This window comes from Corvus cornix, chromosome 3 (genome assembly GCF_000738735.6).
Source record: "Corvus cornix cornix isolate S_Up_H32 chromosome 3, ASM73873v5, whole genome shotgun sequence".
Lineage (NCBI taxonomy): Eukaryota > Metazoa > Chordata > Aves > Passeriformes > Corvidae > Corvus > Corvus cornix.
The window spans coordinates 80,037,246-80,061,300 of record NC_047056.1 but is presented as its reverse complement, the minus strand read 5'-3'; positions in this window follow the sequence as shown (position 1 = coordinate 80,061,300).

Below are 24,055 nucleotides of genomic sequence, written 5' to 3'. Positions count from 1 at the left end.
ACGTAGAAACATGTGATGGCAATTATGAAGGACAATGAGCTTGGACAAAGCAATATGAACAGGTACTTGAAATATCCAGGCTGGCTCCAACCCTCCTGGTTTTGTTTAAACCCATGCATTGCCTGTGCTGGGCATGCCAGTGGGACCCCAGGATGGGGGAGAACTTGTTCTGGGACTGTTGGGCATAGTCTGACTTATGTTCAGACTCCATCTGTGTTCAGAACTGTGCTTGTGTCACTGGTTTATCTCTGGAGATAACAGTAGGTGACAACTGAATGTATCTAGAGCCAAGATGAACTCTTTTCAGATTGCTGTATAAATCTACCATTTGAGCCTGGGAAACAAACAAAAAACCCCCACTGTCTTTACAGCTATCTTTTGCAGCTGTCTTTGGAAGGAAGAGCTATGTAAATAGCAAAGGAACTTTTTTCCTCAGATGTTCCTAGAAGTCTGTGGCATTATTTTCCTCAAATGATCAGTTTTCTCACTCGGTCACAGTTGCCCAGGTCTTCATTCATCTCAGTTATATCTTAAGTTGTAAGATAAATTGCATAGGCAAAGGGCAGAAGCACACCCAAAACTTTTGAAGCCAAGAGGGGAACCAAGAAAAATTATATTCAGACACTAAAAAAGAGCCCTGGCAACTTAAATTCCGAGAGCAAGGAAGCTGTCAAAAGCAGGAAGCAAGGAAAAAGTGCATTTGAGCAATGTGGTCTAGTGAAAGGTGTCCCTGCCAATTACACGGCGGATGGAACTAGATGATTTTAAGGTCCTGTCTAACCAACCATTCTATGATTCTATGATTATACACTGCATATTTTGTTTGACTTCTGAAATGGCATATGGAGGAGGTATTGATAAGATTAAAGGAGATTGGAAGGTGCCAGGATCAAAGAGGGAAAAACCCCAAGTCAAGAGTATGATTTGTAACATTGTTTTTTATCCTTTGCTCCGGAAAGTAGGAGGGATGGGATGTGAAACAGTGAAAGAGCAGGTATGGAGGAATTGACACTGGTCAGAGGTTTCCTTTTGTGGCCCTGAACAGGCATGGTGAAGGAGAGAGGAGGCCCCCAGACAAAGGCAAGGAGTGGCAGAGCATAACGTGCAGAAAGCCCAAGGTGCAAATGAAGGCTAAATGTGTCTGTTGAGACGTGTGTGTTCTGTAGGGAAAGCTAATTTATGGAGGGGAGAAAGAAAGTGAACAAAAAGGGAGTAAAACATGTTGAAGACTAAAATGTAATTTAGAAAAAAGGGCTTTTTCAGAAAGGGTACAGCATTTTCTACATGTAGCCTAAGAGAATTAAGTGTGGATGTGTGGGATCCAGTCCAAGACTGTAAGTTAAAAAAGGGTATGAAAACATAGCAGCAGGAGTGCTGAATTGAGATCAAGAGCAAGCGTCCTTACAGGTCACTGGAAAATCAGTGTTGGCCAGTCATTACCTCATTGTAACCACTGATATCTTCTACCCAAAGTGTAGAGAAAAAACATACTAATCTCAGATATCCTTGTGTGTGAATTCTAGATCCGTGATAAATGCTGATGATGCCAAGGGAGGTCTTTAGGTCTGATTGGCTTCAGTAGAGAAATGGAGCTTTAGCCCCAATTCTGGCTTGCAACCATTTGCTCTGCTGTTTTATAGCGTGTCTGTGGGCCTAGATCCTAGTGGAAAAGAAACCAGGACTTGCCTTATATAACTGAGGACAGGAGAACATCCTTATCTCCACAACAGAGAAAGCAATGCTCTTCTGAGAAGAGACAGTTCACTCCAGCGTCCTTGTAGAGTGTGCTGGAAGATGCTGGTTGTAGAAGCAACCACCATTTTGTTTCATCTTGATAAATTTGCAAAAACATATCACAAGCTTGGGACAAGCTGAAAATGAAGCAGAGGCCTGGACTCCAAATGTTCTTTGTTTCATGTGATGTAGTGAAAACAATGGTAGAAGCAATTGACAGGTCATTTTTTAACAATGGAATTTTTCCATTGTTTCACATTAATTTTCATAAATACTCAATAACGTGACACACGGAGTTGACTTGTGTAACAGTTTGCCATGTCTGAGGCTATTCTGTTATCCTGATCATTTTATCACTTGCACATCTGATAAAGACAAACTGGGCATGCTGAATGTGAATCTGCCTCATTCCTCCAACTGTTTCAGTTACTCCTCTCTTTTACTTGCTTTATTAACCCTGTGTGTCTTCCTTACTAGGCTGCCTGGTAGAAGACTATCTGAAGGAAAGTCGCACTGCACCCTGGCTTCTGCCCTTGTAATCATCATAAACTTCTCATGTACAATGTCTCTTTTCCACACTGTACATGCTACACCTCATTCTCCAAGGAATCAGAAAGCCTAATGCATGATGCAACACTCATGAAGAAAATGTAGAGATCTCTTTCCTAAGCAAGTCACCTCTAGCCTTCCTTTTCCCAATATTTCCTGCAAGCATGGAACACCCAATTCGTGATTTCCTGAAATATAAAGCCTTAAGGGTTTATTATTCTTATCATCAACACCTACTTTTAATATTTAAAGAATACTAGTGGTTCAGACCACTGTTTTCTCAGCCACGGTACAAATGATACATTAAAAGAAAGTCCCTCTATCATAGACAAATTAAAATCTTGGTAGATGAGATAAGGAAATCTTCTGATTAAATAAACAAGAAAGTAAGGAAAGTGGAGAAGAAACACATACTTTCTCTGAAATTTTGTGACAAAGCTTTGTTAGTAAGAAGGCGGTACGGAAGGCTTTTGAGAGCTAAGCGTCAAGGCTGCAGAGATGTGGCCAGTGTCCCCCACCTGCTGGAGACAAGCCCTGGCACACCCAGGTCACTGTTAGCAGAGAGGGTAGCAGGGACTTCATTCCTCAGCATCATTCTGTGTGCAAAGCTGAGATGGCTGATTGCCACTATGGACTGAAATACACAAGGTATTAACATGAGCTCTTGCTCAGCTATTTTGTCAGCTCAAAAGATTAAAAACCAAGAAGGGAAGATGCTGTTTCTCACATATATGCATATTCTACTTCAGGTTAGCAGAAAAGCTCTCCCACTGGGTCCTTAAGGATTTGGTATCCTGTGGGTAGCTCACACCAGGTAGTCAACACCATCCACCCCAGAGCCAAGGTTGCCACCCAGCATGCTGCAGCTGACGTACAGCAGGATTAGTACACGGTCTGAAGATGGGAACCACCGTATTGTGAAAGGGTTGTCTATGAGAGGCACCAGGTCCTGTGCCCCACCTTCATTAATGTCAGCCCATGACAAGTCTGGAGACAGAGGCTGCTCAGTGGCCCTGTGCTTCTCTAATGAGCAGCAGCTCATGTATTTCTATGGGAACGCATAATTTCTATGAAAGAAAAACCTCATTGCCCATAGAAGTTTGCCTGCTGCAGGCCTAAGCAGTCTGTGTCAACTCAGTCAAGTCTTTCATTATGTAGGCTTCATATCTTCTCTAGAGGCTTCATATCAACCTCCTTGCTTATGAACTAAAGCAGTCAGGAAACTTAGATTGCAATTTCAGTGTACACGGCATGTCCATTTTGAGGAGCAAGGAGTCTACAGCTTAGGCTTTAAATCACATACACAGAATAGGATCCTTCTGCCATCAGACCAACCCCAGCAAATGCTCTTGGCTTGATTTCCAAAGTTGCTGAACATCTGTTGTTCTTGCCGATTTCAGCGCGCTGTGCAAAAGCTCAGCAAGAGCTCAGCAAGTCTGAATGTCAGACTGGCTGCGTGACATCCTGAAGTCTCCTGTGGTACAGGGAGGTCCACAGTGGGTTTGATGCTGGCATGAGACCAGTTGTTTCATATGTGGGAAGAAAGAAGCACTCATGCTCTGTGGCCAAACAGGCAATTGATGGAGGAAATGCAGCAGTGGCACAAAAAAATGTGGTGCAAGCTGAGGCAATCATCACTCCAGCAAGCACAATGAACACCTTCTGGCTACATACATGGCTACATGTGTTATGCATTAGAGTTACACATGTTAACTATACCCCTGTATTTTTTCCTTCTGTAGAGATAGCCAAGCCCTGGTACTGAAGGCCAGTTGACTGACAGACATAACAAGATCCACTGGATTCACAAGTCTATGGGCACAGAAGGCCCAAGATAACTGCTGAGCTGCTGACCAGTAGATTGACCTTGGGTGAGTTTCCTTCTCTGCTACTGCTGTTGGTAAATCTGTTCCCTGCAGTTGTAAGCTCCTTTCAGGAAACACCAGAAGGAGCTGGGGGAATAGAGGTAGCTTTTTCCAATGAGTGCTACTGCCTGCTGACAATTAACTTCACCTTAGGAGGGTCGGCGGGGTTGAGCAGGATGGTTTAGGAGAAGGAACAGGTGTTGATATGGAGTTAGGAAGAGAGACAAAGGCCAAGCATAGACTTAGAGATAGCAAAGGTGTGAGAAGCTGTGGGAGGACATTATCCATCTTTTTGACTCAAGACAGGATCTTCTGTGCTGAAACTGTATCTTACAAATGCATTGCTTCTTACAAATGCTGCCAGTACTAGAAATTGCACAACCTCCTTCAGAAACACCTTCCAGTGTTTAAAGATCCTTATGGGTTTTCCTAATGCCTGGCCTCATTCTTCCCTGCTCCAATTTAAGCATGTTACTGCTTGCCACATCTAAACAGAAGTGAAAAAAGCAAGAATAGGTTTTTCTCTTTTGGCAGCTGCCGTTCAAAGCCTTCAAAGCCTATTACCATTTTTCATCTCAGTTTTTCTTTTTTTATTTTTTTTGCTAAGCATTATGAAATTTCTTCTCATCCCTTATTTTTCAATCTCTGCTTGTTCTTATTGTCTTTCTCTGAGTCCCTCCCTTCACATAATTTTGAAATGCTGCATCCAAGACCAGATTCAGTACTTCAGCAGAAGTCCTCCAATCATGCCAAAGGGTGTCTCACAAGTGTCACTCCTATTTATACCCCCACCATTCCCATTTTCTGCAGTTCCCAGCACCAACAGCTCACATTTGATGTCTAAGGCAGAGTCACCCATCCAGTCCTCTTTCTGTGGGGCCTGCCGTGTAACAAGCTGTCCCTCCTGAAGAATTTAGGCTGCCAATTGCTGAGGAATAAAGCACTCAGAACAAACTAGAAAGCCAGGGCTTTGACACATGATTCATTTTGAAATGAACCATTATTTACTGAGCAAGAACCGGGGAACTCAGCACAAATAAAACTGTTCTCCCAAGTCCATGGAGAGCTGTCTGAGCCCAAAACCAGTTTAATTTAGCCTCTGCAAAGAAAGCTGCTGGAACAATAGTAGAAGTTGCAGCAGCAAGGAAAACAGAAGCAGCGAGGTTTGTAGGATCTGGATGTCGGCCATACATCTGGGCAAGCCCACTGCACACAACCTGTGATGCAAGCCTTGCACGATGCAAACAGACATGTGCATTTTAGTCCAGCCTACATGTAAGCTTTTAGCAACTGGATCCCCTGGAGTGGCCCTCTTCAGCATTAAGAGACCATTCATTTCTATGCTGGAACATCATGGAGAAGGGCACAGCAAGGGTATAAGGGAAGAGACACAGGGTCTTTCTTCCCATCAGAATGGAAGACTCTTCGGCTTTCTGGTAGAAACTGATGCTTTTTTCCTTCACTATTTGTAGTCTCTTATTTGGGCATTCAGTTCAAATTCTAAAATAAATCAATATAGTGAAAAACAAACCTCTCTCAATAAATAGTTTGAAGTGATATTTTGCTTTCAAACAGAGTCCTAGCAATAATCAAATTGCAGCATTTCAATTGTTCTGTTTGGAAAAACAGTTTGCAGAAAGTACTGCACTGCTCTACATGAAGTCCACATAAGCTTAAGGCTTACTCTTTTCTTTAGTTTTAGATAAGAGACAATCTCTTGATATGAATTAAAGAATACTCTGGTTAAAGAATACTCTGTGTGTGTGTGAGAGAGAGAGAGAAGCACATAGTGGTTTTTATTTTCTTACTTTTAATAGGGCTATTTTGCGAGGCTGAAAAAAAATTGTTAAACTTGCCTTAATTGATTGTTTAAAGTACCATGGTGGATTTGTCTTTTAAACATAGCCCGTGGTTAAAGTTCCCATTGCATTGTATTTGAAGTAGGTCCTTTGTGCTTTAAAATGAAAACTGTAAAACTTTTGGTGTTTAAGGCTTTCTGACTCCAAGTTAATTGTTTTCCTTTAATATGAGCAGAATTAAAGATATTAAAAATCGACTGCTGGAGCACATAATTGTGGCCTCCCATCTATTCTTCTTGTGGAAATGAAAGGAATATTGAAAGAGTTTCTATTTTACAATACCAGAGGTGGCCATGCATTTACAACTCTATATATTCTTTTAGTTGAATTCTTCTAAACCTCACGCCTGGCTAGCAGTTTTCTCCCAGACGATTTTCATTTTCAAAACATTCACATCCAATAAACTACACGAAACATAGTGTGAGAGAAAAAAGGGGACAGGAAATGGCTCTGTTGCATGGTTATTACATCCTATTGCCTGTGGGTTGCTTTGTTATGAGTTTTAACTATGTAAATATGACGTATATGACATCAGAATTTAATCTAAAGCTACTAGGTGGGAGATAGAGTGTGACTTTATTGTTAAGGCTAAAATCAACTGGGTGTTGACAGGTCTCAAAAGTCACTGAGTATAAGCTTGAAAAGGAAAAGCTCAGACTGATAAGCTGTTCCTTGATTGACAACTTCAGGCTTGACTGCAAGTATTGAAAACAGTTGAGCAAATGGAGGGAAAAAAGTTTTATTTCATAAGAAACTACACTGGGAAATACGAGGATTTATAGGCTGACGTAGCACAAAAACCTAAGAAAAACAGGTGTGAGGTTTATAAAATCTGGAAACCGGGAAAGCACATTGTCCATGAATGATTTCCCCATTATAGTTTAATTAACCTTGTAAAAGCCCCTATGCAAATATAATGCCAGAATGGAGGGAAAAAATAAAATGCTGGTGTCCACTAGCTTCGACTTTCAACAAATCATACGTCAACAGCTCACGGCAAGGAGGTGGGTTGAAAAAAATGAGAAGAAAATAAGAGAAAAGGATTTCAGTGGGAAATAAATTCACCAGGGAAAACAACACACTGATTTTTCATCTTTCCAGTGAAGTCAGACCAATTTTTGGCACTGTAAAATCCATTATGGAGACAATAAAATAAATACAGTTTAAAGTAGCAATCATGGGTTGATTGAAATGTTATGATAGCTACACATGCTATATCTTATCAAATATTATCCATGAGGAAGCATTCAATTCATTTTGTGCCAATTATCATACTCTGTGCATCATAAACTTTTATTGCTTGTTATGGAATGCCACTCAGCCAACTTTTTCTTCAGATATTGCATCATCAGATTCAGATGGAAAACATATTTTAATGTGGCAAAGTGTTAAAGAAATCTAATACTCTGGGGCTGAATGAAAAATGTTAAGGTTCATCTCCTGGATAAGAAAAACAATTTATGAATGCAATATTCATTTCCTGAGGTGGGCATAAGCAAAATCCTCATCTGAAACTTAAAACCAACATGTTTGCCTTCACTAGTTTCCTTAGTTTAACTCATTGATGTCATGTATTATGGTCCACTGCTAAGACCACATCTGGGAAGGACTTGCTTTTTTCAGTTCTCCAGATCACTTTTACAGGGAACTCCTTGTATAATTGCATGTGCTGAGATTTGAACCTCAAGGGCCAGCGGATCAGATTTCACTTTTAATATATTACAGAAGAATATCAAAATAATCTACTTGTTTAATCTTGATCATGCCAGCCGATTAACACTTTGACACCCTGAATCACAGATGTTAAGTACTACGGGGTAAGGTTTCAGTGAAGCTTACAGACTATAATGAGGCTTTGTGAAGTTACAGATCTGAGGTCAATTTATTTACTTAAGCATTTGTGATACACAAAGCAGGGCTGTAGCTATCAAAAGATAAAGTGGACAACATTTATAAAAAACACCAATTGTACATGGGGGTAGGTGTCAAGATTGGCAGCAGCTTGCTGGATGGGATGGGAATATGCTTCCTGGAGGAGGTGACAAAGTGCTTCTGTTTGCTCTTTTAGGGGCTTCATAAGTGAAACAGGAAGGGTACGGTAATAACAATTCAGTTCAGAAGACTCATGGATAAATGACTTATAATGCAATGTCAGTTTCTGATGCATCTCTACACACTGACAGTAGTAAACAACATGACTCCCCAGACCCCCAGGGAACACTTAGAAGCAGCTGAGACAGGGAACATCCTGTAATGTCCCCAGTCACAGCTGGTACAACTGAGGACCAGGCTTAATTGTATTTTCTGATGAATTGGGTCAGCTTGCACAATTTGCAGTTTGTCTCTTCATCCCATCCAAAGCCCCATTGATATCAATCACAATTCATTGAATTCAATGACAATTCACAAACATAACTTAACACAGCCCTAGAAGAATGCTTTTCTGAAGAAGATTTTGATTATTTTCTTTCTAAATTCTCAGGGTTTTCACTTAGTAAGTTTACTGACACCAACTGCATGGTTCAGTAAATCTTCTGAGGGTCATTGGAGGTGTAAAACATACGACAATGTATCAAGGAAGTGAGACAGTGGGCTTGACTCTGCAATCCATATTGATCCAAATACCTGTTCCAAATTTTATCCATCTGGATTATACTTGTTTAAGAAGAAACCAGAGATGGGAGGCAGTATATTAGGGTCAGTTTATCTAATGTGTAGGATGGAATAGGGAAAGACCTGTACTTGGCTTCTTTGAAGCACTTCTTCAGGATTCTCCATCTGTCCTGCAGTTGAAGACAAAGCTGAAGTATCCTACTCTAGGAGACTTCTCTCCCAAGAATTGGACAATAGGTACCTGCAGGGGTTAAGTCTGCCAGCCTGTCCACTAGCCTTTCCTCCCTGTGTGGAAATCCTGTATTGCCACAACCATTTTCACCAAGGAGACATCTGAGTCAGTAGACGGTGAGTAGAGCAGGAGCTATTGTCTTTCATACAGTGAGTGGGGGATCAGCTGGGTGTTACTGTGTCCACTGCTCCCACAAGGAGAGTGGATTTATGACAAACTGAAGTCTCCAACCATCCCTGATTTCTCACTGAGTATATGAAGCTCCTCACCTAGTTGAAAACTCCAGTGTATGTACCACGTAACTCTAAAAGTCAAGGGGAGAAAGAATACTGCAACATGCAGGTGTCCAACTGTTCCACTGGCAAGGAAGCAACCAGGATCCTGGGAGACCTGGTAACCACCAGCTACCAGCTGCAGCAACCTCTGACTGGCCCCTTCTTCCTGTCCCTGGACATCCCAGTTACCCACCAAAACACTGCTGCTGCCGTTCATCTAGAGCAGAGTCAGCTGAAGAAAAAATTCAAGAGTCAATGAGTGGCCACTTCTATTTCTTTTTCCACTGTTTTATTTAGCTGCCTGCAGTAAAAACCCAGCAGCCTACTTCCAGAAGTGCGTATTTCCAATCTGTGAAATATGAGCTGCTCCCGAGTCCTTGATCTCTCTTTGCCAACTAAGAATTCTTAGTTATTCCCAGTTTACCCTGAGAACTGGTTGGCATCTCTAATGTGTGCATGATACCAGGCCCTGCTGCTGTAATGCCTCTGAGTCACCACTTCATCCAAGGGCTTTTTGAACAAGAACCTAGGACTCCAGATATCCTTGATTTCAACTTCAACCCATTGCTCTTCTAGGGCTGCATTTTCCCTTCTTGATGACAATTAAAAGCGAGGTTTGCAGAACTCACCAGTGGATTATTTCTGTTCTTTTTGAAGTCAGTGGTATTAGATTCAAGCCAAATCTGACCATTAAAAAAAAATCCTAAAAATGGATAAGCAAAAAAAGTATAGTTTCTTGAACATGCTGTTGAACTTAACAGTTTCTGTAGGTTCTACTCTGGCAACATACTGAGAAGGCTACTGTTCTTCCTTCATGCAGAGAAATACTCTCTACTCCTTCTTCCCACTTCAGTGGCAGGCACAGCCAGATTCCATGAGTTAAAGAATGAGTAGTTTTGTTATTTTTTTCTTTCTATTTTAAAATTTTTTTTTTAAAAAAATCAACCGTTGCTGGTCACAAATACAGCAAAACACCAAAGTTTTAGTCACAAAGAGAAAGGATACAATCACTTGGCTAGGGCTGTTTGCCATCCTGAGGGGCATGATAGATGAAAGTTACTTAGGGAGAAGGAGAAAAGTTCCCCCACTGCATCTCTCAAACTCTTATTTCTCTTTCAAACTTCTACATTCACTTTTTGAATGTATTTCTCCCCTCTTTATTAGACCACAGTGCCAGAACTCCCACCTCACACTTCTTGACTCTGGACTTGGCGATGTCATAAAAACAGATCCATCAGCCACCACCAGACCTGGTCCAACAAACCTGTGACAAAAGAAATATGAATATAACTAAAACTGGTTCCTTGGGCAACAAAAATGAGCAAATAGCCACGCAACACACTGCACATTTTTTAAAAACTCTTTTTGGAGTAAAAATATTTTTTTCCCATTCAGTTATACTTCAAATCTGACACACTATACAGGAACATTTATCAATGAATTTCATAATCCTTCTCACAGAATTTACCACTAAGTTGCTGCTGTTGTTACAGCTGCAGGAAGACTAGGGGTCTTGATCCAAAACTCAGTACTAATAAAGATGTGGGAACTAAGGACTAGAAATTATGTGGGAACCTCAGCCATGCAGAAGATACAAAGCAGGAGAAGAAGGGCATCTGTTTTACCTCTGTTTGTGCCTTCCCAGAAGAGTTGGAGGGACGCTCCATTCAGAGCAACAGGTCAGAGAGCCTGGCATTTCCAGCTGATGTGAGTTTCATCTGGGAATGAATACCTTGGCAAAGCATTTACTTCAGTAGCAAATTAATGTTTCTAAAGCAAATATTCCTGGGTACTCAAGTGGTGGATCCGACCTGTGATCGATCAGCTGAGCAGATGCATGTACTGCAGTTCTCAGCAAAGGCCGGATATTGATCCCAGCTACTTGGGCCTTCAAGCACCAGGGAAAGAAATGAGTAGTACAGATGCTCAGGCAGCAGAGGTGGTTATAGAAATGTGATCACATTCACTGAGGTTATTAACAGTTATGTCGTGACCGCTGTATTTTTAATGTGACCATCCATCTTCATTTTTCATCGTGCATTGGTAATGTTCCCTTACAACCTTATTTCATTCTTGCCAGTTAAAGCAACTCTGCCTAATCCTTCTGTCGGGGGTTGTAAAGTAGTAACAAGGGCAGGGTCCAAGCAGCTGGGGCAGTCCAAATTGGGTGTGATGGCTCCATCAGCTTTGTTCTTACTCTTTTAGTTGCAGTGTTTCTGTATAACCTGTAACTTCCTCTGGGGCTCAACTGTGCAACAAACCAAACCATCTTCTGAGAGGTGTGCACACTAGCCAAAAAAGAGCCCGGAGGTCTAGCCGCACCCCTCTGGTTCAAGGCAGCTTACTCACAAACTGTACGCAGAAGGGATGAGCTCCTCACCCGAGGGAGCTGTCTTTGAACTGGATGGAAGGCACGCCAGCAGAGACGAAGAAGGAGGGAGGGGACTCCTCGTATGGATTCCACAGAAAAGGTTTATTGTGAAGGTACCAGGAAAGGAAAGGCAAAAATCCGAGGGTGTTCAGGGAGCTTATAGTGGGGATAGGAAAGGCGGGGATAAGGGATACAGCCAATGAGATAAAGGGAAGGAGGTGGAGTTGAGGTTGAGGGAACCAATGGGATTAACACATAGGAGGGACTTAAGGAAGGGACCAATGGGGTGTCAAGTAACACAGACTGTTCTAGAACTTATACATATTAACTAAGGCAAATGAATATTTATAATGCCATACATAAAAGTGAGAGGGGAAAACATGAACCAATCATACAAAAACATATAGATCACAGAATTGGAGGATTATGGGTTCTCACCCTAAGTTATGAAACCTTGGTGCCTGACCACCAAGCTGTGGGTTCTGGAGTTTCTTCCAGGGTCAGGGTGGCTGCAGCCACTTGCACCGCCACAATCTTCTGCAAAAATCAGCTGCAAGACAGAGAAGAAAATGGCTCATGTCACTTACCCTGGAGTGGCAGTTGGGATGTGAGCCAATCTCTACCAACAGAGATCTGGCAGGGATTCCCAGCACAGCTTGAACATATCGTCTTAAAAGCAGCCAGCCATGTGAACCAGCATATCTAAGAACAGAGAGTACTTTAGCCTGGCACCTGTGCAAAGTCTGGTCTCTCCACTGCTCTGGTATGAAATGAAAGGATTTTGTTAATGGTGGAGAGGACCAGCAACAGTGTATGTGTATGATTAAGATAACAGTTTCTGACAGTAAGTACAAGGGAACTCTGTTCTATCTCTTCCAGCACAGTGAGTTAATTAGCAAAAGCATCTTGGTTCTTGTCCCTTCTCCTTCCCCTAAGCCCTCCTCATGGTTGGCTGCCAGCAGGTAGCAGCATCCCAAACTATGTCACTATTAGCAAATTAAACTGACCATCCTCAGGCACTGAGGGCAGGAAAATACAGGGTTCAAGCTCTTTTTGTACTCTTCAGAAGAAAGAGGGTGGAAACCTTGCGTTTCCTTATTTTAACAATATGTAAAAGCAGAAAATTCCTTTCTCCTTGAGTCCTCTATAACAGAATTTTTTGGTAAACAGTCCAATGAAGCTGGTCAGCATACAGAGGCAGGCCCTCATCCCTGCAGCCTCAGGATTTACACTTCTAAGTAACTTGTTGAAAGATACTATGGTGGCCTCACAAGAAAAGACTTTTTTTTGGGCAATATTTACTTTGCCCCTGTGCCATGGTTTGGAGATGTCAGGACTGTGCACACATATCTTAAATTTTAGCTTTTTGTTACATATTACAATGTGAGAAGTGAGATCAGTGCACATTAGCTTGGTTTCTGTGGTGAATGCTGAAATGCATAAACAAACTGTGAGCATGTCAGCTGTGTTTGCTTAAGGATGTTAAACATAGCTCAGTTCAGTTCCTAAGGACAGACATATCTCTTGTCCATCTTTTCTTCTGTCTTCTTGTCGATGCTTGGCCATTCTGGAATGGCTTAAACTATGTGAAAAAAAAAGAAAATAAAGTGACACAGGAGTCAAGAAACATAGGAGGACTGAGAAGATCCTGCTTTTTCTAAGACTGAGAAAATCCTGCTTTTTTCAACATGAGATACCTCATCATTCCTTAAAAGTTATCCTCAAAAACATAAATAGGAAAACCAGTGGCTTATTCACTAAGTTTATATCTTTGGCCGAAAGCAGCTGTAAATACACTAATTTGTTTACTTGCTGACTAAACTTTGGTTAAATTCTGCTTGGAGTTACTTTAATGTAAAGTTGGAAGGATTCCATTCATTTTCAGTGAGAGCAACTTTTCTCACTCCCAAAAGATCATTAGGTTCCTTCAACACTTATTCTTTATTTTGCCAAGATAAAGATTCAGATGTTTTGATTTTTCGGTTCCAATTCTAGAATGCAGTTTTTCTATGTTCCGGCAACATATGGCATGAATATGTTCTTTTCTATTTAATACAGGAAAATTATTCAAAAGTTCAGACTTGCTTTAATGCTTTTCATTCCCTTGTAAATGTTTAATTTTTTTTGATTACCTTCTGAACAATGTCAAAAGCCAGGACCAAGTTAAAAAAAAATGACATTCCACTGAAGTATCTTCCTATTGAAGTTTTGGCATACCTAGTAAAGCATAAATTTAGGAAAGGACCATTTTCAATGTTCACTTTGTTGGACATCAGGCCTGCCTTGGTAGAGGTTTCAACAATGAAATTATTGTACATATATATTTGCTTTAATGCCTTTGTTGTTATCATGTATTTTTAACAGCGGCGTTGGTTATTGCCATATGTCCTGCTCAACAATGCTTCAGCACACATGGGAATGCTTGTGATGGCCAATCAAGTGAGCTGGCAAAATGGAAACAGATGGCCATGGATGTGTGCTCTAACACATCTTTAATGAAACTGGGCCCTTGTGTGGATGATTACATTGCGCTAATCACCATTTGCTTATCCTAGGCCTTGAACCTCCAGTTATAGACCATCTAGTGTCTAGTTCTGCATTACAACTTATTTATTCACCTATTCTAGTTTCAGCTGCACGAGATATTAGCAAAGGATGGTCCAGTGCAAGAAAAACTGCTTGAAAGCACAGAAGTAAATCTACTGCCTGGCTTAAGAAGTGCACAAAATGGACTAGAAACATGCTAAGGATTTATTTTCTGCCTTTTAGCTTTCAGTGGCTTTTACCAAATAATGCTGGGGCCATGTATTCTTGACCTGCAGTACAGATCTGGATACAAAGCCACTCATGGTCCAGCATTACTTAGATAGTCTCCTCTCTGTTACTGGGTTACTGGACGCTCTGTGAGAGCAGAGATGTGTGCCAAACCCAGCCCCCGCTGTACAGCTTCCCTTGATTTTCCTGGGACTCTGTAGCTAGACAGTAACTAGTTTCAGATGCAATCGGATGGGCTCAGGAAATCTTGCAAGAAAAGCTGGTAAGTTGGTACCTCCTGCAAGGTAATTGTATGGTCTTTCAGTTCTTCCCTGTTTTGGCGTTGAACTCAGGAGATTCAGCATGGTCAGGGGGAACACCATGCTTTGTGTCATCCTGTATGCTTAAATCTCATGTGTATGCTTAAATATAAAATAATTGTTTCAACTATAATGTTTAAAACAATCACTGACCTCCAATCAAATACCCAAACCCATTGATTAAGATATATTGTGGGTCTGGAAAGGGATAATAACTAAGAAGCTCTTGCATATGCATCCCAAATAGGGATTCAAGTGTTCTGTCTTTTCCTTGCAGCCACCAGAGCTAGAAAGTAGAAAGCTGGCTGAGATTTGAATTATGAAGGTCTCCATGGACATCTGTAGGAGGCTCACAGTAGCATGGTGAATGCAAACTAGATAAGAGCTGGGAATAAATTGTTCTGATTTTTCTTCTGTTGCTCCTCCATGGGCAACATGTTGATTTGTTGATTTTGCCTTTGGCAAGGCAACAAAATATTTCAGTATTGCATCCAAAAGGTTAAATATGGGCATGGATTTTCAAAGGATTGTTAAAATGAGGGTGGGAGGAAGAACAGGAATGTTCATCCTCCAGTTGATGGAGAACTACACAAAGCTGGGGGATTTTGGTGGGGAAGCTGAACAGGCAGCTTTTGGGGGACACTATGCAGCAGGTCCGTGTCCACACACTGTGTCCACCAAGAATGTGGTTCCCTCCCACCCTGGTTTCATCATAGCAATGCGCAGTTCTTAATACTCTTGCATTGCACTTAAGGTAACCCTGATGTTCACACCTCAGCATCTGCATCACTCAGTGTACCCATTGGGAGATATCAGCCATTCTCTATTCATGTTTAAATTATCAATATAGACTTGTTCTCTTACTTAGTGCTTTATGGAAATATTTTCATTCATTGGGAAGTTTTATGCAAGGGTCCCCTATGTAATTGTAAACTCTTCAGATTTTTGGGTTGTTTTTTTTTTTTTTCATATCTTACAAATAAGCATGAGAATCTTTAAGCCCCCCCAGTAACATTTATTTTCAGTTTGTGTCTGGTATAAGCTTGGTTTTGGCCAGACATAAATGGATGGTATTCTTTTAAAGCATGTTCTCCGACCCTCTTTGCACTTTTCAAGTAAAAATGGCTCATGTATTTTTGGAAGAGTGCAAACAATGAAATGTCAGATGTCAGTTACTGCTCTTAATGTATTTAACCATTCAGCATACTGTAATTGGCTCAATCAAAAGTTATTTCAAACAAAACCCAAAGGATGATGAAATAAATCTAAAATGTCAATCTTTCAAGATTTGGGTATGTTTTAATAACATTACAGAAATTCCAAAGGTCTCAATTTGGAAATAACAATAATACCAAGTATAGGCAAATTTTTCAGGGAACTAATATAATTATTTGTTCTCTTAACTTCCATTTTGGACTAAGACTTTCAAATTTCACGCTAATATAATTCAAATATATTCTTATATCTAACCTTACTTAAGGAAGAAGTGGAGTCACTAGTTCCACATATACATAATTGTATTTATATTCTGGCTTTTTACACTTAAGAACATGACAGAATCTGCTCTAGTACTCTTCTGATTTCCTTGTTGTTCTCATCTGCTAAAACGTAAGGGTTTTTTTTCCTTTCCTACAAATATCACTACACTGGGTAATTCAGCCTAGACCTATATATTAGATTTTTAAACCACAAATATATTGAATCAATACAAGAATAATACCATCCATGGGTGATGATAATGCCCTATTCTGTGTAGCTGCCAAGGATAATATTTGTTTTACCTCTGCTATTCCAACACATCCTAAAATAAATAAGATGGCTACACAGCTTTTTCATAAGTATCTTGGAAGCAGCATCACAGTGTCTTGGGAGGGCTTGGGTCTGGTGGTGGATAAATGGACTTTCCATGCTTTGTGCTCAGCAGGGTGCTGGGTAGATTTAAATTTGCTTCTGAAAATGTATAAATGCCACTCAGTGGAAAAAAGAGATAGCAGAAAACACAGTAAACTCAAAGGATTTGATTTTTTTACAATTCCAAACTTCCACACTGCTACAGACGTTGACCCCTCAAGTGTATTCTTGCATTCTGAGCCAGGACTGGAATCTGGGTCAATACACTTCTAAAACATTACCTGAAACAATCCACGCATTGTCTTCCCTGTCCTTATAATCTTCTCTATTTACGTGTTGCAACTGTACTGCTAAGAATTCCTTCTTTCATTTTTTTTAATGTAAGGAGAAAAATTTATGAAGAAAAATAGAGAATGCTCCATACTCCCATTTCGCAGGGCTAATTTACATTTCTTCTGGATGTTGTTCTAGTTTTGACTCTGATGGCACAGAAGTTTAATTTTTATGTGTTATTGCAGAAGAGATCTAGAAAGGTGAAGCAACAAGACATTAGCGTGATGAATATACATTGACAGCTTAACTATATACCAACAGGGAGAGCTCTTTTAACAGGGCTGAAAAGCTGTTGCTCAAAGTTGTGTGAAACTGGGATGTAGGTTATGAGAAGAGGAAAATACTTCAAACAGTGCCCATAACATCAATGTAGAATAAGCTTGTCAGTACCTAACTCATTATTTTCTCCTGGGTAGCCTGTAGCTCACTGGTGCTAATGCTTGAGCAGCTACAGCTGTGTCAGAGGCTGGGTTCTGAGGCATGTCTGGTATTGTCACACTGGCCCTCCTAGCCATGGCCTTTAGCTTCAGTTACAAAAACGCAATTGGTCTGAAGGAGAAATTTCCCACTTCAGTCATGTGGGGCTTCAGCCAGCTTCTCAGCACATCAAGAAAATAGCAGCCTTCCAACATCACCTCCTACATAGGTTAGTCAGAAAATTAGTTGGTATTTGTAATTGTCTACTGCTCCAAAACTTGAACTTCAGCATTGTATATGGATAACCAAGAGACTGCTGGGCCCTTGATATTCTTGACCACCCACAGTTACCATGCTCCTCACAGACAGAGGTGTCCCTGTCAGGACTGTGGACAGGATGCTATGTAGGCTTCATCATTCGACCCAGTACAGCACAGGATACAGCATAACCTGTGGTCTTCATATACTATCTGTACTAAAAACCAGCAAGTATTTGAGGTGTTGCTATTTGAAGATGGAAAGAACCGATGCTCTCCATGGCTATACTGTTAACCAAACCAAGCAGGAGAGCATTGGCCACCTCTAAGGGCTCAGACTCTGGAGCAGTTTGGCCAAAGCAAAGGATGAGCTCCAAATTGCTCTTTTGTGAAAGCTGTTGGAAACTGGAGTCCTAGGGCCATGCAGCTTCAGCAAAGCCTCTCAGATGCAAGCTGCTGAGTGGCATCACACATTTGTCCTGTTTGTATTGTTGTTATAAACTGCAACTTTTGTTATGCATTCTTTGTGCTACCAAAGCACCTAGAAGCTCTTGTGATGAATCAGGGCCCTGACATACATGGCAGAGCAAAGTCTGTGCCAATTGCTAATGGGTGCAAAAGAAAACTCATTTGGAAGAGTTAAATTGTTTTCTTTAGAACTCTGTTATGGTTACCTTCCTTGTAACACCACTACCTCATAACAACACCTTAGATGCCTGGGATAGTGTTATGATGAGAGCAAGCTCAAGTATATTTATAACAAGAATAGGTCAATGGTCCAGAGGGTAGTTTCCTATTATGAGAGGCATAAAATAACTAAAATCAATAAATCTCCAGATCATAAATGTAGCTACAGTCTGGGCAAGGTTGAGAAAATTATTAGCAGAGTCTCATGATGTCTGGATATTGTAGCTTGTAAATTTATACATACATATGTGTGTGGTTATGTACACGCTTGCTATTCGTCCCCCACAGAATTCATTGAAATGCTAAGAGGAATGTGCATTTGGTGCTCTTTTCAGTGCTGGTAAAAGAAAAAAATCAAGGGGAAAGAGAAAAAAAAAGAAAAGAAAAAAGGGGGGAAAAAGAAAATAAGAAATAAAAAATTTTTTAAAATAGGAAAAACAAAACCAAAAACAAATAGAAAAGAAAAAAGTTTAAAAAATAAAAAAGGAAAACACAAAGGGAAAAGGGAAAGAGGCAAAGGAAAAGAAAAACAACAACTTCTATAATGGCTTGGATCTTTCAATTCATGGTGAATTTTTTCATATAACTGACTCTAGAGGCACGACAAAATGGCTTCATGCATTAACCAGAGGTCTGTATGCTTTGAGGTACATGAACTGTTGCACCTTGTTTAAAATATATATTAACCCTCGTCAACCATTTCCATCATTTACACCTTTATTGTGAGCTATCATCTCCTTTTAGAATTCCCTAAATTTTATTCCAGCGAAAGGACTTAATCTCTTCAAACTTCAGTTATCTAAAGGTTTGTTGTTTAAGTCTTATGTATTCATTTAGGCTCCCTTTGTTATTTGCCAGGAGTGTTTGGTCTCAAGGGTCTAAGATTGTTTTTTCCCTAGACCTATCTGTTTCTTCCTGTATTGTTTAACCAAGCAACCTTAGTTATTAGTCTCCTTTGATATTAGATTGGATAAGTCTTACCTACTGAGCCTAAATTGCTCCCTGTTTTGATGTAATTATAATTAATAGGATCTTCAAACTCCAGTAAATATGTAAAATGCAACTGAGATGCTATGTTCATGCTTTAGTTTACATGAACACGTAGGTGATTTTTGTCATAGAATTGTAGAACTGTTTATGTTGCAAAAGACCTCTAGGATTTTCAAGTCCAACCACTAACCCAGCACTGCCAAATCTACCACTAAACAGTGTCCCTAATTGGCACAGCCACACGTCTTTTACATACAGTGACCCCATCACCTTCCTGGGCAGCTTGTTCTAATGCTTGGCAACACTTTTAATGTAGAAATTTTTCCTAATAGCCAACCTAAATATCCCCAACACAATTTGGGGCCGTTTTGCTCTGTTGCATGTTACTTGGGAGAAGAGACTGACACTCACTGTCCATCTGCTACTCAGCAATATGGTGTAAGAGTATAACAGGAAAAAACCCAATAGTCTCAGTTGACAGAGCAGTTAAAAAATATGAGGTGTGGGAACTGTGTTTTCCACAGGCTGTTTGATGTATTTTCTAGAGATGAGCTCAATCTAAGTCTTGACTGAATTCAAATAGTCACTAATTTGAGAAAAGTATGAGTCTTGTATTCAGATGTGAGCTTTGCCCCCCAGGCAGCTCCAAGATTGAACTGATTAAGCTTTCAAAAGACATTACTGGTTTGGAAAGCTTTAAAAAAATAAAGGAAAAGCTATGGAGAAAGTCATGATGCTCTGATGTAGCTGGTGATTCCAAGGCCATAGTCACCCATGTTTTTATTGATTTTGTGTTTGCTAACCCCATTATTGTGTTCCTCTCTGGTTTAGATTAAAAAGTTCTGTGAGAGCAGAAATAGCAAAGCCTGGTTCCCTATATAGTCTGTCTAATGCACCCATATACTCCTTCTGCAGTTTTAACACACACTCTCACCTTCCTATTCCTCTTGCTGGCGTTCATCCCTATGTTTTAAGCAGATAACTCTGCTAAATCCTTCCTACATGCCCATGACTCTAGCCCTGGCAGTGCTTGTGGTTCTTCCCTCCTCAGGCAGAGTCCCTGCCTTGCCCAGAGATGTGAGAGAAGCCAAGCAGTCATGTATCTTCTTTCATCCATTTGCCAGTGTAAGCTGTCCCGTATATACAAAAGTCACCAGGAGAGTGATGAACAGGCAGATGGAGAAGCCCCACCAGCAGAATTATTTGCAGCCATTTATTGGTTATGGTAGATGCTTTCTACACCACCACACTGTAGTAAAAAAAAATCACTGAGAGAAGAAGATACAGGCAGAAGTATTTCATAAGCCTGAAATATGCTTTCCTGTTTGCAGAGTATTATTCATTAAAAAAAAAATCATTTAAAAGATCAATGATTTTTAAAAAGGCTTTAGGTATTTGTCCTAACAAACTGTTAGCAGTTATAAATAAGGAATGTGTTAAAACTCTTGCCAATTATCCCAACCAATGTAAAGCTGTGTATGAGCCTGGAGAGGCAAGAATTTCTCTAGCTGAGGCATTTTAAAGGAACTTAGTTTAACAAGGGTGTAGAAGAAAGCACGGAAAAGGAGCCAGAAAACTTATGAGTAAATGAAATACCTCAATGTTCAGAGCCTAAGCTGGTGTTTTTAGGAGCTGTCAGAAGATTTATTAAGTCTTGTAACTTTACTACATGCAACAGAGAAATTTAAAAATTATAGACCAAATCAGAGGCCATAAGGGGACTTGGGAGAACCAGCAGGCTGCAGAAATTGCACGGCACTGATCGGTCAGGTCTCAGACAATCAAGGATTACCTTGGGACTGCTGTTGGATTTCTCCAAATGGCAGTAATAAATTCATATAAATCATTGCATTGTAGAAACCTGGGTCCTGTCCATCCCTATCTGTTAGGGCTACAGTGGTGTCAGCAAAGACAATGGGCCAGGTCCCAGGGAGTGGAGAATAGGAAATAGTAACAGTCTGAGACCTTATTAAGTTATCTCAGTGGCCAAGCACTTCCATCAAATCTGGAGCTATCCTGCTGGAAAAAACTTATCATGTCATTGAGGTATAAACTATGAGTGACACTCCAGTCCCAGGAAGAACCTTACCAGGGTCCCACATGCAAAAGAAATGGAAAGTGTTTTCCACTTTGAAAAGGCATTAGGAGGGTTTGAAAAGTCACCAAAATCATCAGGAAAACCAGAGAATGCAAATGGCAGGAGATTAAGAAACAAGGAGGACAGGAAAAAAAAAAACCCAAACCAAAATAGTGGAATGATAGAGCAATATAACAAGGGGAAAAAAAAAAGTGCTGTAGAAAGTACAACGGGGATATGTATTTAAGACCATTTAATGTTGATTCAAAAACCTCAATGAGCAAACAATGAGGAGGCAATAGTCTATATAACAGATGAGCAAAAATTAAAAAGAATATTATGGGGGGACTTATTGGACATTCAAAAGAAAACGAATGAATTCTAGATGAAAACTGCTGAAAAAGGGGCATACTCTCATGCATCAATAGCCCAAGGGAAAAAAAAAAACCAAACAGTTTGTTGGCTTTGCCAGGAAAATCAAACAACTATCGTGAAGAGTGCAAGACACTTCCCAGAGATCTACATTTAAGTAGCAGTTGCAGGTAAGATGAACCTCCCCCCTGCCCCCCAAAAAAAAAAAGTCCCAAACAAGCAAAAGGCCCATTTTGGAGAGAAGTACTGCTCAGAACAGAAAATTAAAACCATCGAAACTAAACATATTTGTCCTTTCACATAGACTGCAAACTCAGTGGAGATCAAGAAAATTATGCAGATGGCCAACTAGTGAGCATGGAACTGGCCAAAAAGTGTTCCATTAATCTTTGGAATGAGTTTCTAATAAATGCTAAAAGTAGATAAGTCTCTATGGTTTTTTTACATAAGACAATAGGCAAAACAGGGAATATACTACATGAAATAACATGATAAGCAGAAGATATTTGTGCAGGTAATAGCATTCTTGCATTGAAATATTTCCTGGCTGTGGATTTTTGTGTTTTATTTCTTCAGCAAGAGCTTGCAGTGGTGTTTGGCTGCCTGATAGGAGGTCTGTGCCCCAGCATTGTGAGGGCCTGTGGGTGCAAGGCTAGTGCAGCTCTCTGGGCACACAGAGACACTGGTGTCATACTTTGAGGTGTGATATGGATGCTGCCACCCTGTGGGACACGTGCTGGCACTCTGGGACAATTCCTGCTATGTGTTCCTGAAAGGTGGATGGCATCCAAATGCCTTGGTGCTGCCTTAGGGAGGCTGAAGCCCCCTCTCAGCGCTAGCCTTGTTGGTCACACAAATACTTCTCCAGATGAGCAGGGGAGCCAATGGCATGGGTGGTCTTCAGCTGTTCTTGAAGGCCATGGCTGTAGATCCCATGGGAGTTCACTCTGGGCACAGACATTAAAATTCTTTCCTGAAAGCCAGGGTTTACTTCCAGTGCAGCAGAACAGCCTGTGAGGCTGCTAGACTGGCAGTTCTTGGGGGAAGCCAGTCATCATCCCCCTTAATCCTTTTATTAGTAAGTAATATTAAATACCCAAGGAAGGAGTTGGCATTCACCCTGTTCTGTGGCTTGTAGTAATTTTGCATGGATGGGAAGTAGGAACTTTACTGAGTTCATCCCCGTCACTACCATTTATTAGCATATCTTGGGCAGAGAGAGGCTCAAAAAAGAGACTTTTATGGTTTTGGAGAGAATCTACATTTTGTTGAGATTGACCAGACGCTCTTACCTCCAGATGGCTGAAACCATCTCCAGGCTTCTCCCTTTCAGCCCCCTCCTTCTCCTTTTTTTGTGCACCGTTTTTTATGCCACACGCTTTCACAGTAGTGTTTGAATGTAAACCTGAAAGTACTTTTCGTGAACTAATGTGATAAACAGGCACCATCCAATTGTGTTGATTTCATAGTTAGATCAACGCCTTGGATGGGACTGTAGAATTTCCTGAACATGCTATGGAGTACTTCTCATAGGCACAAAATGAAATGCTGCAGAGTATGGGCCATCCTGGCATTTCGGGAGGTAGATGTCACTTTCTCAGGAAACTCCTCTGGGAAGAGTTATGTAGGGTTACATAGAAAAAGCTTGTACAATCATGAGACCACAGAGAGGTGTCACGGAGTCAAAAGACCACTTTGCTTTTGAGCCTAAGGAGCAACAGTTGTTACAAATCAGTTTCACAGGAAACTTTGCATGTCTCCCTCAGCTCAAGCTACAGAAAATACTTGATGAAATTTCTAGCAAGATGGTGGAAGCCACTTATACTTACTTCAAATGAAAGGATCTGATGCAAGTGGATTAGTAGCGGGATCAGGGATTTTTTGCTGCCTTCAGCTATGTGTTCCTCATACAAGTGTGCATTAACGCTCTTGAGAAAAATGCTCTTGAAATGGCCTGATAATCCTCCTATTGCTGCATCACTTTGTTTTGGACTCTCAGCTGTTCATTGCTATTGTGTCAAATATTCATATTGTTTCATTTTTGCATGCATTTGAAGGGGTTTTGGGACTGCACATTTTTTGCTAGAAAGTCTGGTTTGGTTCAAAGGTGATTACAGCATGTTCAACAAAATCCAAGAAATTAAAATATAGGCTGTACTGCTATGTGTTGTTCCTTGGAACTTTTAAACAGAGGTATGGTTCCAGTATTTTCTTTACAGTGTCCGTATGACATGAAAACATCCCATGCTGATAAGATACTGTGGGAAATAAGGTGACCTTGTGCATCAGAAAGTGAATCCAACTAAAAAATTTAAAGCAATATAATCTGTTTTCCATGTAGTGATTAGTGCTCTTAAATTAATTTACATGAAATGCAGGCTTTTAGTTAATATAAGAAAAGTTTCTCCCATATTCCTTTGTAAAATCTAAACTTACATAACTGGATTAGAAAATGTTTAACGAAAGACAGTCAAAATGTGGCAAAAACCAAAATCAGGA